This window comes from Tamandua tetradactyla, chromosome 20 (genome assembly GCF_023851605.1).
Source record: "Tamandua tetradactyla isolate mTamTet1 chromosome 20, mTamTet1.pri, whole genome shotgun sequence".
NCBI classification, from domain to species: Eukaryota; Metazoa; Chordata; class Mammalia; order Pilosa; family Myrmecophagidae; genus Tamandua; species Tamandua tetradactyla.
This window is the reverse complement of record NC_135346.1, coordinates 15,166,824-15,180,461: the sequence shown is the minus strand read 5'-3', so window position 1 is coordinate 15,180,461 and position 13,638 is coordinate 15,166,824. Positions and strand designations below refer to the sequence as shown.

At 38.4% G+C, this 13,638-nt stretch overlaps 1 long non-coding RNA gene across 1 annotated transcript in view; it reads right to left on the bottom strand.

Annotated features, from left to right (window-relative positions):
• Window positions 1-5,219: 5,219 nt before the first annotated feature.
• The window catches only part of LOC143664988 (uncharacterized), a 49,473-nt gene continuing 41,054 nt past the window's right edge, over window positions 5,220-13,638 (bottom strand). Inside the window, exon 3 of the long non-coding RNA XR_013166702.1 lies at window positions 5,220-5,540. This is a non-coding gene — a long non-coding RNA (uncharacterized LOC143664988). The remainder of the gene's footprint in view (window positions 5,541-13,638) is intronic.

The window sequence follows — 13,638 nt, the reverse complement described above, 5'->3', positions numbered from 1 at the left end:
TTGTGCAGAAATGGAATTATTTATTCCTTAAATATTTGATAGAATTTATCATTGAGCTGTTTGGGCTCAGAGTCTTTTTTTTTTTTTGTGGGGAGATCTTTAATCAACAAATTCAATTACTTTAATAGATGTAGGACTATCAAGTTCACAGCCACTGAACCATTTTACATGCCCCAAAACAGTGTACTAAAGTTTCCGTTTCTTTGTATCCTTGCCAACACTTATTTTCCTTTTCATTTTTAAGAACAGCCTTTCTAGTGGGTATGAAATGATATCTCATTATGGTTTTGATTTGCATTTCCCTAACAGCTTATAATATTGGCCATCTTTTCATGTACTTACAGCTTCTTGGAGAAATGTCTATTCAGGTCCCTTTGCCCATGTTTGTAGTGGGTTGATCGTCTTTCAGTCGTTGAGTTGCAGGAATTCTTTATATATTCTGGATATTAAATCCTTTTCAGATATGTAGTTTCCAAATGTTTTCTCTCATTCTATTGGTTGTCTTTTTACTTTAATCATTATGTCCTAGGATGCCCAAAAGTTTTAAATTTTGATGAAGACCAATTTATCTACTTTTTCTTTTGTTGCTTGTGCTTTCAGTGTATATAATGAGCTTTGGTAGTGTGTGTTCTTCGAGAAATTTGTCCATATCATCTAAGTTGTTAAATGGACTGGCATAACAATGTTCACAATATTTTCTTATTATGATTTTAATGTCTATAGAATCTGCATGATGTCACCTCCTCATTATTAATATTGGTAATTTGTGTCTATATTCTTTTTTTCTTGTTAAGTCTAGCTAAAGGATTATCAATGAATTTGATCTTTTCAAAGAACCAGCTTTTTTCTCTCTTTTTATTCTATTTTATAGTCAATGATTTCTACTCTGACCATTATTTCCTTTCAGCTGCTTATTCTGGGTTTAAGTTTCTATTCTTCTTTTAGTTTCTCAGGGAGGAAACTGCGTTCATTGATTTGAGACCTTTCTTCTAATATAGGCCTTTAGTGCTAAAATAGTATAAATAATATGCTGCTTTAGCAGCATATCACAAATTCCTAAATTCAGGAAGTCCACTGAGCTCAGCCTGACTTCCACCTTCCTTCTTGGCAGTCTGGGAGCTCACTCAAGGCAGTAAACTGGGGAAGTCATAGGACTTATCTCATTTGTTGACTGTCCTTCAGGGATCATTGTTTTCTGTTGCCTGATGTCCTTTGTCTTCAAAAGTACTGTTTCAAATATATTTTTTATTGTTTTATGCAGAGGGTAAATCCAGTTCCTGTTTCTTCTTCTTTGTTGGAATGAGAAATCTCCTCCTCATACCTTTTAATGGCGGAATGAGAAGCCCTTTAATATGGAAACAACACAATTCTTTAACTGTTCTCTGAACTGGGCATTAGTTCTTACTATTATGTTGCATGCTGTGAAGATCCTATATCTTGGTGTATTTTTATGGTATTCCTGAAGAATCTTCCTGAAAATGGAATTGTTCATTCGGTGATTTTAGATTTTGATAGAAACTGCCACATCTAAAATAATATTTGTCAGATAATTGTGGTACTTCATTTCCAACTAGGGAGAACAGAATCCTGTCAATATTAATAATAGGAGGTCATCTCTATATAGTCCTTTTGCAGGAAGAGTCATTATCATCCTTCAGGCAAGTAGTGATTCTGGCTGTTTGAGTCAGGTTAGGCTATGTTATGCTACAGTAACAAAAAAAAAAACACAAATCACAATGACTTAACACAGAAAGATTTATTTCTCATTCATGCTACTTTTCTATCACAAGTCAGCTGAGAGTTCTTTTCCTTGTTGTCTGTATTCTGGTACCAAGAATGATGGAGCAGCCACTGTCTAGAAAACTGTCAGTCTGTGAGAGAGGGGAAGAGGCAAGAAGAAGTATACATTGCCTCTTAAGCTACTAATCACACGTCAAGTCCATTCTCATGTCATTGGTCAAAAGTAATCAGAATGGCCACACCTAAGCGGGCAAGGGAAGTGAAATCCTATCACATGCCTGGAAGAAGAAATCTGAGTGTTTGGGAATAGCTGTAATGACTGTCACACTGGAAAACTCTGCACCCAAAATTTCACCAAAAACATTTCAAAGCATAAAAATATGTCTCACTTTTTCTGGATCAAATCATGTTTGACTCATCATCACTTCAGAACTCTGCAATGAAACTGCCTATAAAACCTATTGAAAAGAAAAATGCATTTGAGTTGTAATACTAATATCTTCTACCTAATAAAGAATCTTTATTTTTGGCAGTGTGATGAGAAAAAACAGTGCCATCTTTGGCTAAACTATCCATTTCCTAGAGAAAAATTCAGGTACATTTTCCACTTTTTTTTCCTTCTTGCACACTGCCAAACACAGAGCCCTATAAAAAGCCTCCCTAAGATTTGTTTTTGTTGTAGTTTGTTCCATGTAAATGCTGCAAATGAATTTAATTATGCACTGAAGATTTATCTTGCCTTTCCTTTTAAGAAATGGTGTTTTACTATTTAAAAAGTTTTATAGTCACTTTTCTAAATAGGTCAAGAATTTTTGCCTATGCCAAAAATCCCTCCCAAAGGTTTTTGAGATTCAGCTTTTACTTTATATTCCTTGAGATTAAGCATACCCAAAGGAAATTAGTAATGAAGCCACTTAGCTTTACTGAGAGACAAAGGCTATGCATTTAAAAATTACTAATGGCAAAAGCTAGCGTATCTCTAAATATAGAAGAACTTGCTGCTGTTTGCACTGAATTCATACACAGTATGAAGTCCCAGAATACAAGGGAAATCATGAAATCAATATTTTTATATGGGTCAGATTTAATCAACACTGTCAGCATTGATTCCAAGCCATTACCCTGTTTCAGAGTGAATAAAGTCAAAATGATTGCGTGGGGCTCAAAATTCTATTAACACCACATTCTATCTGGTTTATGGCAGCTTTGTCTTGCATAGCCTTATGGATCTGAACTCAATAACTTTTTAAAACACAGAAGAAAAATCATTTTTAACCTCTTGCTTTCACTACTGCTTTTCTAGTTAAGCCTTTACCATGCAAAGGCTTCAAAATAAAAGGTGACATGAAATCAGGCTTTCCAACTTTGTAGATTACCAGATGCTAAAAGACATTAACTCAAGTAAAACATTCTGTAAATATGCTTTGCTTAGAAAAGAAACAAAAAAGCTTTCATCGAATGAGTTTATTGCCATTTTAATTAAAAATTCCATAGGTCCCATAGGAATAGTTTGTTAATCTAGAGATAATTTTTGTTGTCTATTTATGAAAGACAAAACCTGGTTAAATTACTGATTGTCAGTGTGAACCTGGGATCATTGAGAGAAACAAAGTCATTCAAAATCGCTTTAAAATAGGATAGTAGCTAACTTTTTTATAGCTGTCCTGGGGATCTGCCATTTCTAAGGGCATTTCAAAAAGTAGTTGGCAGAGGGACATCCTTGCTTGAGGTTTTGCACACTTGGCAGATTGTGATAACTGGCTGAGACCTGATAAGAGTTACCTCCAGAATGATCTCCTGATTCCATTTTAAATCTCTTAGTCATAGAAACTCTATTTTGTTTTAAAATTTCTTTTAACAAGACCATGAAGGAACACAAAGAGATGAAAATAGTTATTTAGCAGATGGAGGGAATTTGGCTACAAAGCAGGTCGCATTTCTTCAGAAGCCAATTGTGGGGAACTCAGCTGCTCAAACACCAGAGAGGAAAGGCAGCCGGCATAAAAACGGTGAAGATAAGAGCAAAGCTGGATTAGACACTGCCACATCACAACCTACTGAGAGCAGACTGCCTCCCGAGAGTGCCTCCTCTCTGTTTCCAGAGAATGTTGGACGAAGGAGGTGAGGCCAACACACGACAGCAGCTTTTCCAGGTTCAGCAGTAGTGGCAATGTCATACGGGAGTTGACGATAGGCAGTTTGATCAGGAGGATAAAGTAACTCAGGTCACTTGCATGTGAGCAAGGAGGTAAAGCAATGGGAGACCCTGTACATAATTATTAAAATAATTGCCAACTGACTTTACTGTATTACTTTACCTGCATTTATGTAATGCTTTGAATTTTTCCAGACAGACTAATCTGCTTACACTTACTTCCTTGTCAACCTACTTGACAAGGAAGAATAACCAGTATAGTTGTCAATTTAGAATCATGTTTACACGTCTCTCAACTGAAACTCCTGTTTAAATAGATATCTCATTAGTTTATTAAGCAATAATCTGTTTCAGTTTCTCATGAGTGTACAAGGTATACTTTTCTTATAACTCCTGGTTAAAGACTGAATAACCAGTACTTTACCTAAATAGAGGATTCTCAGGAAGATGCAGTCTTACTTAAACTGAAAAACAATCCTAATCATCTCTCTCTCTCTCACTCATGCACACCCCCCCAGAACTACACATAAGTAAAGCCCTAATTAGTGAAAGTAAATAGCTAGTTCCTTAATATAACAATTGTGTCTTTAGCTATGGCATGTATATACATAGTGAACCCCTGTTTGTTAAAAATATTCTTTGAAAAACAATGCTTTTATATGTCTTTGCTTTTAAAGGGTCACCATGTTACCAACTCTGTACTGATTCATCGAAGTTTAAGTTTTTTAGCACTTAATAGCCCAAAATAATGAGAGCAAAGCAATATCACTTAAAATTCAATATGAAAGGAACCTACAATATCAATGTTTAAAAAACTTAGTAGGCAGAATTAATTTTCTTTCTCTTAAAGTGTGAATACTATGAGGAGGAAAAACACCAACTTTAAGTGGAAACTGAAGTCTTTTGATCTGCCTGGATTTCAGTTTTGCTTTTATTTTGACTTGTTAAATCCTAAAGAATGTTGAAGCCCTGACTTTCGAGTCCTGCAGGAGTACGAAGATGCCTCTAGTAGGTGCGATATGTACAATGTCCCACCTGCTCCATGGCTGCTTTCCTTGTACCTGCCCGTAGAGAAGCCTTTGCCATGGCCTTGCCCCAGCCTTCAACCGGCCAAGGTTAAAATTCTTCAAAATATAGGATTTTCATTTATCTATGAAAGGATTGCTTTGAAAGGTGGGAACCTTCAAGCAAATGCCAACTGAGTATACCATTGATAAATCCAGTCTATTATATATATGTTTAGTCACATTAGTGTTGATATTATAAGCTAATTTGAATAATAAAATGTCAGTTGTTAAAAAAAAAAAAGGCAGTTTTCCAGACTGCTATGACAGATACTGCATAATGGGTTGGCTTAAACAACAAGTATTTATTGTCTTGTGGTTTTGGAGCTAGAAGTCCAAACTGGAGGCATGAGCAAGGTAACGCTTCCTCCTGGGAGTCTGTGGCATTCTTGGGATGGCTTAATGCAAGCCTTGGAGTTCCCCGACTTGCATCTCTGGCTCCTGTCACATGGCGATCTCGCTCTCCTGGCATCTGTTCCTCCAGGTTCCACCGGTTTTTGTTAGCGTCTTTGTATGGATAGTCAGGTATGGTGCGGATGAGTGACACCAGACATATGAAAGTTCATTCCTCTACACAGGTCCTAGAACAGAGAGGAGCAGCATGTCTTGCAGGACTGTAATATGGGGAACACATCGGGAGCATGGGGCTCAACCAAGCAAATGGGGAACCAAAGGTCACAGTGGAGCTGGGGACTATGCCTTGATAACATTACATGGGTGGAGCTGTAGCAGCAGGTCAACAAGAGTGGGCATTGACTTTTGCAGGGGTGCAAGCCCATGTAGGATATGGGGAGGAGAGGGAAGAGAAGCTGCTTATTTTGTATAAGTAGGTGTCAGGGTGGTCACCAGGAGACCTAAAAATGGTCTGAGATGCTGAGGCATCATGACACAGCAAAGCCCCTTTGTTACAGCTGACTTCTGGCTGCTTCTTGTGTGGCTCTCTCTGGCTGACTTAATCCAAATTTCTTCAGTTTATCAAGGTCTCCACTAATAGAGGTTAAGGCCCACCTTGACTTAGCTTGGCCACAACTGAACTAAAAATGACATCCTCAAAAGTCCTATTTACAATGGGTTCACACCCACAGGATTGTGGAATAAGATTAAAAACATGCCCCTTATTGGGGCACATAATTCAACCTACCACCGTTTGCACCCTGCACCCCCAAAAGTCATGCTCTTCTCATATGGAAAGTACATTCACCTCATCTTAATATTCCAAAATGCTTAAGTCATTTCAATAACAACTTTAAGTATAAAGTTTAATAAAATCTGTTATGGGTGTGGTTCTGTCCTGGGGCAAAATTCCTTTCCATCTGTGGACACGTGAAACCTAGAAAACATGTTACCTGCTTCCAAAATACAATGGTGAGCAGGCATAGAATAGATGTTCCCATTCAAAGGAGAGGAACTGCAAGAAAAAACATGTCTCATGTGTCCCAAGTAAGTCTGAAACCCAGCAGGGGAAAGTCCATTAGGTTTCAAGGCCTGAGAGTCATCTGTGATGACTTTTTTGTCCTCTGGGCCTGCTGGAGTGGCTTCCCCATGGTCTCAACGTGCTTGGGCGGCAGCTGTGCTTTTCCTGAATGCCAAGTGCTGGAGCATAGGCCCCACCCCTCCAAGCACTGGGGTGGCAACCAAAGTCTCCATGGGGTCCCAGACCCTGGGCAGAAGGCTCACCTGATCCAAGTTCTGGAGATGAAACCCCACCCTACCCAAAGCCTTGGATAGAAACCCCTCTCTATTGGCCCAAGGAAATCTCTTCAGTCCAGGTCTCTGCTTCTATGGTTCTTTCTTTGAAATAATTTTACCATCAATTCATCCTATCTCTTTTCCTTTCAGCACAGGCTGGCAGTGCTTTTGCTCAGACAAAATTCTCAAAAAACTTCTGCTTTTTGTGTAGTTCAAGTGGTGTCAGAGTATTCATCCTTAGATAACTCTCAGGCCTTGAAGTCTAAGGGAGTTTCCCCTGCTGGGTTTCAGACTTGCTTGGGTCATATGGCAGGTGTTTTTCTTGTAATTTCTCTCCTTTGTAATGGGAATGTCTATCCTATGCCTGCCCACCGTTGTATTTTGGAAGCAGATAACATGTTTTCTAGGTTTCACATGTCCACGGATGAAGAGGAATTTTGCCCCAGTAAAAGGATTTTCCACAGATCCTTCCTAGACAAATACATTTCCAATTATGGCATCCTCTGAGATAACTGACTGGTTCCGTATGTCGTATGCCTAATCTCTTTAGCAAAGGACGGTTAAGCTAAACCCTGCACAGAGTCCCATTCTCTAGGATATCCCCTCCTGGGAGCTTGGGGAGGACCTGATAGAGCCGCTTCTGACCCTGGTCTCAGGGCACCCTGTCTGGATAGGCTGAGAATTTTCCAAATCTATTTCTGGTTCCTCTGTGCTTAAGAATTCAGTTCGCAGTTTATGTCTTTCCTCTCACATTTTACTCTAAGAGCAAAGAGAAACCAGGCTGTCCTTGCAAACTTAGCTTGAAAATCTTCTCAACTCAGTATCCAAGTTCATTGTTCACAAGTTCTGCCTTCCATCTGACCACAGAACATACGTTTACAAAGTTCTCTGCCATTTTATAACAAGGAGTGCCTTTCTTCCAATTTCCAATTTCACATTCATCATTTTCTTCTAAGACCTCACTGGAAGTACTGTTAACTTTTCATATTTCTACCAACATTCTGCTCAGGGCAAAGTATGTATTCTCTAAGATGATAGAAACATTCTCTGCAGTTCTTACTTATTTCTGAACACTCACCAGAAATACCTTTAAAATCCATATATCTACTGATAGTCTTTTCAAAGAAATCTAGGCTTTTTCTATCAAGTGCCTCAAAATTCTTCCAGTCTTTGTCCATTAACCAATTCCACAGCCAAATTGCTCTTCCACGTGGTCAATTAATTGTAATAGGGACATCCCACTTTCCAATACCAGTAACTGTCTTCGTTTGCCAGGCTGCTATGATAAGTATCATATGATCGGCTGGCTTAAACAACAAGCATCTATTGGCTTATGGCTTTGGAGGCCAGAAGTCCTAAATCAGGCTGTCAGCAAGGCTAAGCTTTCTACTGGGAGTATGTGGCAATGTGGTGCTGGCTTGAGGCAGTCCTTGGCACCCTTAGCTTGCATCTCTGCCTCCCGTCCATGGTGCGCTCCATCTCCTTGTGTCTGCCCTTCTGGTTTCCTCTCACTTCCTGTGTGGCCTTCTCTGACGGCATCTGAATTTCTTCTGCCTATTAAGAACACCAGCAATATAGGTTAAGGCCCACCCTGATTCAGTTTGGTCACACCTGCAGGAATGTGGTTTAAGATTAAGAATGTGCCTTTTGGGGGCATACATAATCCAATTTACACAGTGATCATTAGCAAAAATAAAAATCTTAGTTTTATGAACAATAGGAAAATTCCAATACTAAAATATTTTCCTTGTATTATTAAAAAACACTAAACTCATTTAAGGTAATAAAATTTAATTTCTTGGTTTATGTCAAGTTTTCCTATCTTCCTTCACAATCTTTGCATCTGACGTACGATTGAAAGTTCAGTACGATTTGTCTCACTGGTTTTTGAAAGAAAAATGACGATTTGGAAAAACTGGTTATCAAATTTATATGGAAGGGAAAGAGACCTCAAATAGATAAAGATATCTTTAAAAAGAAGAGCAAATTGGGAGGTCCATCACTTCCCGAGTTTAAAGCTTACTATAAAGCCACAGTGGTCAAAACGGCATCGTAGTGTCACACAGACTGTCCAGTGGAATAGAATTGAGTGTGCAGAGACTGACCACCAAATTTATGGACATTTGATCTTTAAGATGGCCCCCAAATCCACTGAATTGGGACAGAATAGTCTTTTCAATAAATGGGCATGGGAGAACTGGATTTCAATAGCCAAAAGAATGAAAGAGGACCCCTACCTTACACCCTATACAAAAATTAACTAAACAGGGATCAAAGACCTAAATGTAAGAGCCAGTACCATAACATTTCTTGAAAAAGACATGTAGGGAAACATCTTCAGGACCTAGTAAAAGGAGGTAGCTTCTTCAACTTTACACCTAGAGTGTGAGCTGTGAAAGAAAAAAAAGACAAATGGGAACTCCTTAAGATCAAGAGCTTCTGTGCCTCAAAGGACTTTGTTAAAAAGGTGAAGAGGCAGCAAACTCAATGGGAGAAAGTATTTGGAAACCACGTATTGGATAGAGTCTTGATATCCTGTGTACATAAAGAAATCATACAGCTCCCCAACAAAAGAATAAACAACCCAATTATAAAATAGGTAGAGAAAATGAAGGCACTTTTCTGAAGACCAAATACAGATGGCTAAAAAGCACATGAACAGCTGCTCACCTTCATTGCCTATTAGAGAAATGCAGATTAAGACGACAATGAGATATCATCTCACACCTATAAGAATGGCTGCTATTAAACAAACAGAAAACCATACATGTTGGAGAGGATGCGGAGAAATCAGAACATTTATTCACTGTTGGTGGGAATGTTAAATGGTTCACTAAAAAATGATTTTTAAAAATTTTTGTAATTCCTTGAACAACAAAAAATACTGTATTGCCAATCAATTACATTAAGATCATAAAGTGGAATAGTTGTTAGAGGAAATAGGAAAAATCCTATATTAATTAATGGAAACAATATATAAAATGCATAGCAGTAGACTTCCAGCAAACACATTAACTAAGTACTCATATAGAAACAGGGCAGTTTTTTAGTTACCAAGCTATTAAAACTCTATAAAAAACAGTCTTACAGACATCAACCAGGTTTGCCAATCAATAACCCAGACAACAAATCCAGGACAGAAAACAGTGCAGAAAGAACAAACTATGAACCACATACTCATGTTTACAACATAGCTAGGTACTTACAGATGTCATATTCACAACTGGTCACGTCGTCTCTGAACACACATACCTCTACTGCTGAGTCTCCTACATAGTGATGGCCATTAAAATTATTACAAAAATATAAATTAGAGCATAGACTGTCTGAATTTTCCATTTTGCTCAACTCTCTGTGTTGAGTAAAAGGAGAAAGCTAGACAAGCTAGACATTTATATGGAGAATTGCATCTTCAAATCTTTCTTGAGTATTCTCATTTGAGCCTTTCAAAAATGGGATGAGCTATGCAGAGTATGTACGAATAAAAATCTAAGTGTTTTGACTTTCCTAAGCATAGGCTTATCCAGCATATATAGTGGGGCGGTCCCTAAAGTGGGCTTTGAGGAGAAGACCAGTCTTTTGACAGTGTTCAGGGAGGGAGCAGATCAACCTGGGTGCCTTGGTGCAACTTTCTTCCCACAATGGTTTTGTCAGCTTATGTATTCAGTGTGAGCTGAATGAAAGGGAAAGAGTGTATTTTAGATCTCTAAATCATTGTTGAGTATTTTGGCTTTATATTTCATAAAGGAAATTTTGCTACTCATTTTCCCCTATCGATGTCAATCACACATTTAGGGAACTTTTCAAATCTTTGAGAGGAAATCACGACATTATCTGCTTCTGAATGAAATGGGTTTCTTTAAAGACAAATTGTATTGAGTCATATCTTGAATGTGTATTGCTACTCATAGCAAGATAATTATATGGGTGCTTGAGAAGAGAACCCAGTCAAATTCTTATTATATTGATGCATTTCCCTTTAGAACAAAGCTTTCATTTTCAATCCAGGGAAATTCACTAATATTAAGTTTGTGGAATGATATACACACACTGTCTTTAATGAATGATGTGGATCATATGCAGCTGCTTCATTGACCTGAGTATAATAATTTAGTTGCCGTTCTAAAATGACCTACCTAGAGAAAATTGTGCTAGAAGTATTAATTAATAAATCACATTTCTCATACACTATTCATAGATCCCTAGCACTTTTCCTAATTGTTTTCAGTTTGGGATTAGAGAATTATATAACCACAAAAGATAATGAATTAGACCAAAAGATCCTTTTCACAAACTCATATTCTTCTAAATTTTGGAAATCATACAAAACCTATTTTCAAATAAACAAAATTTAATTTAGAATATTTTTGCTAATATTTTATAGAAATATATTGAGAATTATGATTATACCTCTGAATTTTGCGGGAAAAAAAAAAACCCCAAACAGTTTTAAAATCAAATATTCTATTTTTTAAACTTCAGTGTGCAACTTCTTTTACAGTTGAAGAAATAATGGGCAGGCATGCACAGATAGATTTCTGTGAGGAGACCACAGAATATAATCCTCTTCTTTTAAGTTTGGTTTTTCTGGCTCCTAGCGCAAATCATAGACATTTTTCCAAACATAGTACGTATTATAAAATGTTATTTTTGTATTCTGTTTAGTTTTGTTCTATTCCATGACAAAAGACTGTGAACTTGGTCTCTAATTCCTCTCCTCCTATCTTTCTAGTTATTCTTGTCCTGGGTTGGTTTGCCCTCATTTCTCCAACCCTTAAACATTGGGGTACCCCATGGCTCAGTCCTAAGAGCACTTCTCCTCTCTCTATTTATGCTCACTTCCTCAGCGAGCTCACCCCTCATGGATTTAAGCTCAATCTTTACATTAATTGATTCCCAAATCTATGTCTGTAGCCTTGACCCTCCCTTGAATTCCAGACTCTCGTGTCCAATTCTCTGCTCGACTTCTCTTGGATCCCCAGTTGTTCCTCTAACAGTGTGTCCAAATTGACTTCCAGATCTTCTCCAAAATCTGCTTCTCTGCTGTCCTCCTATCCCAATAAAAAGCAATTCTATATTTTCAGTTGCTCAGGGCCAAAACCTTGGACTCACCTTTGACTCCTCTATTTTCTTTCACATTCCACATCAATGTCAGTAAATCCTCTCAGCTCTGCCTTCAAAACATGCCCAGAGCCTGAATACTTCTCACCCCTTGACCACCACCCTCCTGGTTCACGTCGCCATCATCTCTCACTGGTGTGTGCAGCAATCTCCTCAGTGGTCTCTTTGCCTCCACCCTGCCTCCTATAGTACATTCTTAAAACACTAGCCAGAGTGGTCCTGTTTAAATGTCAACACACATCGCTCTGCCTGAAACCCTCCAATAGCTTCCAGTCACTCCAAGTAAAAGCCAAGTCCTAGCTAAAAGCTCAATGTCTTGTGAGGCCTCCCCTCAGGACACTTCATCTTCTGCTACCTCCCCATCACTCTGCTCCATTCGCACCAGCCTCCTTGCTGTTCCTCAAACCCTCCAGGCCCACGCCTACCTCAGGGCCCTTGTACTCAGTTTTCCTTCTGCCTACGACTCTCAAGTCTCTCTCCATGGATATCTATAAGGCTCGCTCCCTCTACTCCTTTAGGGCTTTACTCTAATGCCACCTGCTGAATAATATACTATATGCTTTTTTAACCCATCTTCCCCGTTTGAATATAAGCTCCAGACAGGCAGGGATTTTTGTGTTTTGTTCACTACTGTGTCCACACTACTTAGAATAGTGCCTGGCACAGAGGGCTCTCAATAAATAAATAATTGTAGAGGGGATAAGTGAATGAAACAAAATTGTTTCAGTAGTCAGGAGAGAGATCCTGTGGATAGGTTGTTATAACCTGACACTGCCACCACCGTTATCTACCCCTCCAGGAAAAGCAGCACAAGTACCAATCCTACAGACAGAATTCTCCCATTTTAGTCTAAGGACAGCATATAATCATTATACATTTTATATTTTTCAGAAATTAAGTATTAAATAATACCTTTCATTTGAACAGCTTAAAATGTATTATAAAGAAGTACTATAATTATATGTACTGAAGGTAGAAATAGAAGGCTTAATGGATTCAAGATCTCAGTGGCTTTTGACACATTTTTATTGGAACAGAAAATGAAAGGGGAAGCTCAAATAGCAGTTTGACATTTACAATATGTCATTTAAGCCTTGGAAAGTCTATTGCTGCATGAGTTATTAGCATAAGAAAAAGCAAAATGACTTGTAGACTATCAACAGAGTACAATGGTGACCTTGGACGAGACAGTTACCTCAGTTAACTTCAGTTCGTTCTTCCTGTCTACATTGGCATATCATTGTTGAACAGATTACTCTCGGAGGAGGACTCTTGGTGGTTAACCAGAAGTGTCTTCCTGAGGTCACAGTGTGACATGTGTGCTCTGGGTTGACCCACCTATAATGTAAAGACGGTGTTCTTTTATAAACTTGCCAGATATCTAGAGTTTGGCTTTGGTGTTCTGGTCTCCTAACAGCATGTCACACAGGACCTTAAATCCCCTCTTCAGAGACCCAGAACCCTCGTTCTTCTTCCTTTCAAAACTAGCACACAGGTAAGCCTCTGGAAATAGTTTAAACAAGCTTCCTCTTCTAAGGTTCATACGTGTCTTTTTGGAGAGGTTAAAACCAGAAGCAAAAGGAATGAAGTGCCAGCAATAAAATTTCAGAAATGAATCTGAAGGTCTGACCTCTGTATTGGCTTTTCTGGAGGGGAGGCAAGGGTTGGGTGTTGGGGGGTTGGGGCTTTGATTGCCAATGCCCTGGAGATGAAGTCGAGTAGAATAGACACAACCACAGCACCCCAAGCATCTCCAGTACGTAACTGCTTTACTTATTAAAATACACTCTGCCCTGTAGGTTTAGAGTATGAAAGAAATTCAGACAAGCCTTAAATTATATAATTTATAGACTTCAGAGGACCTTGAGA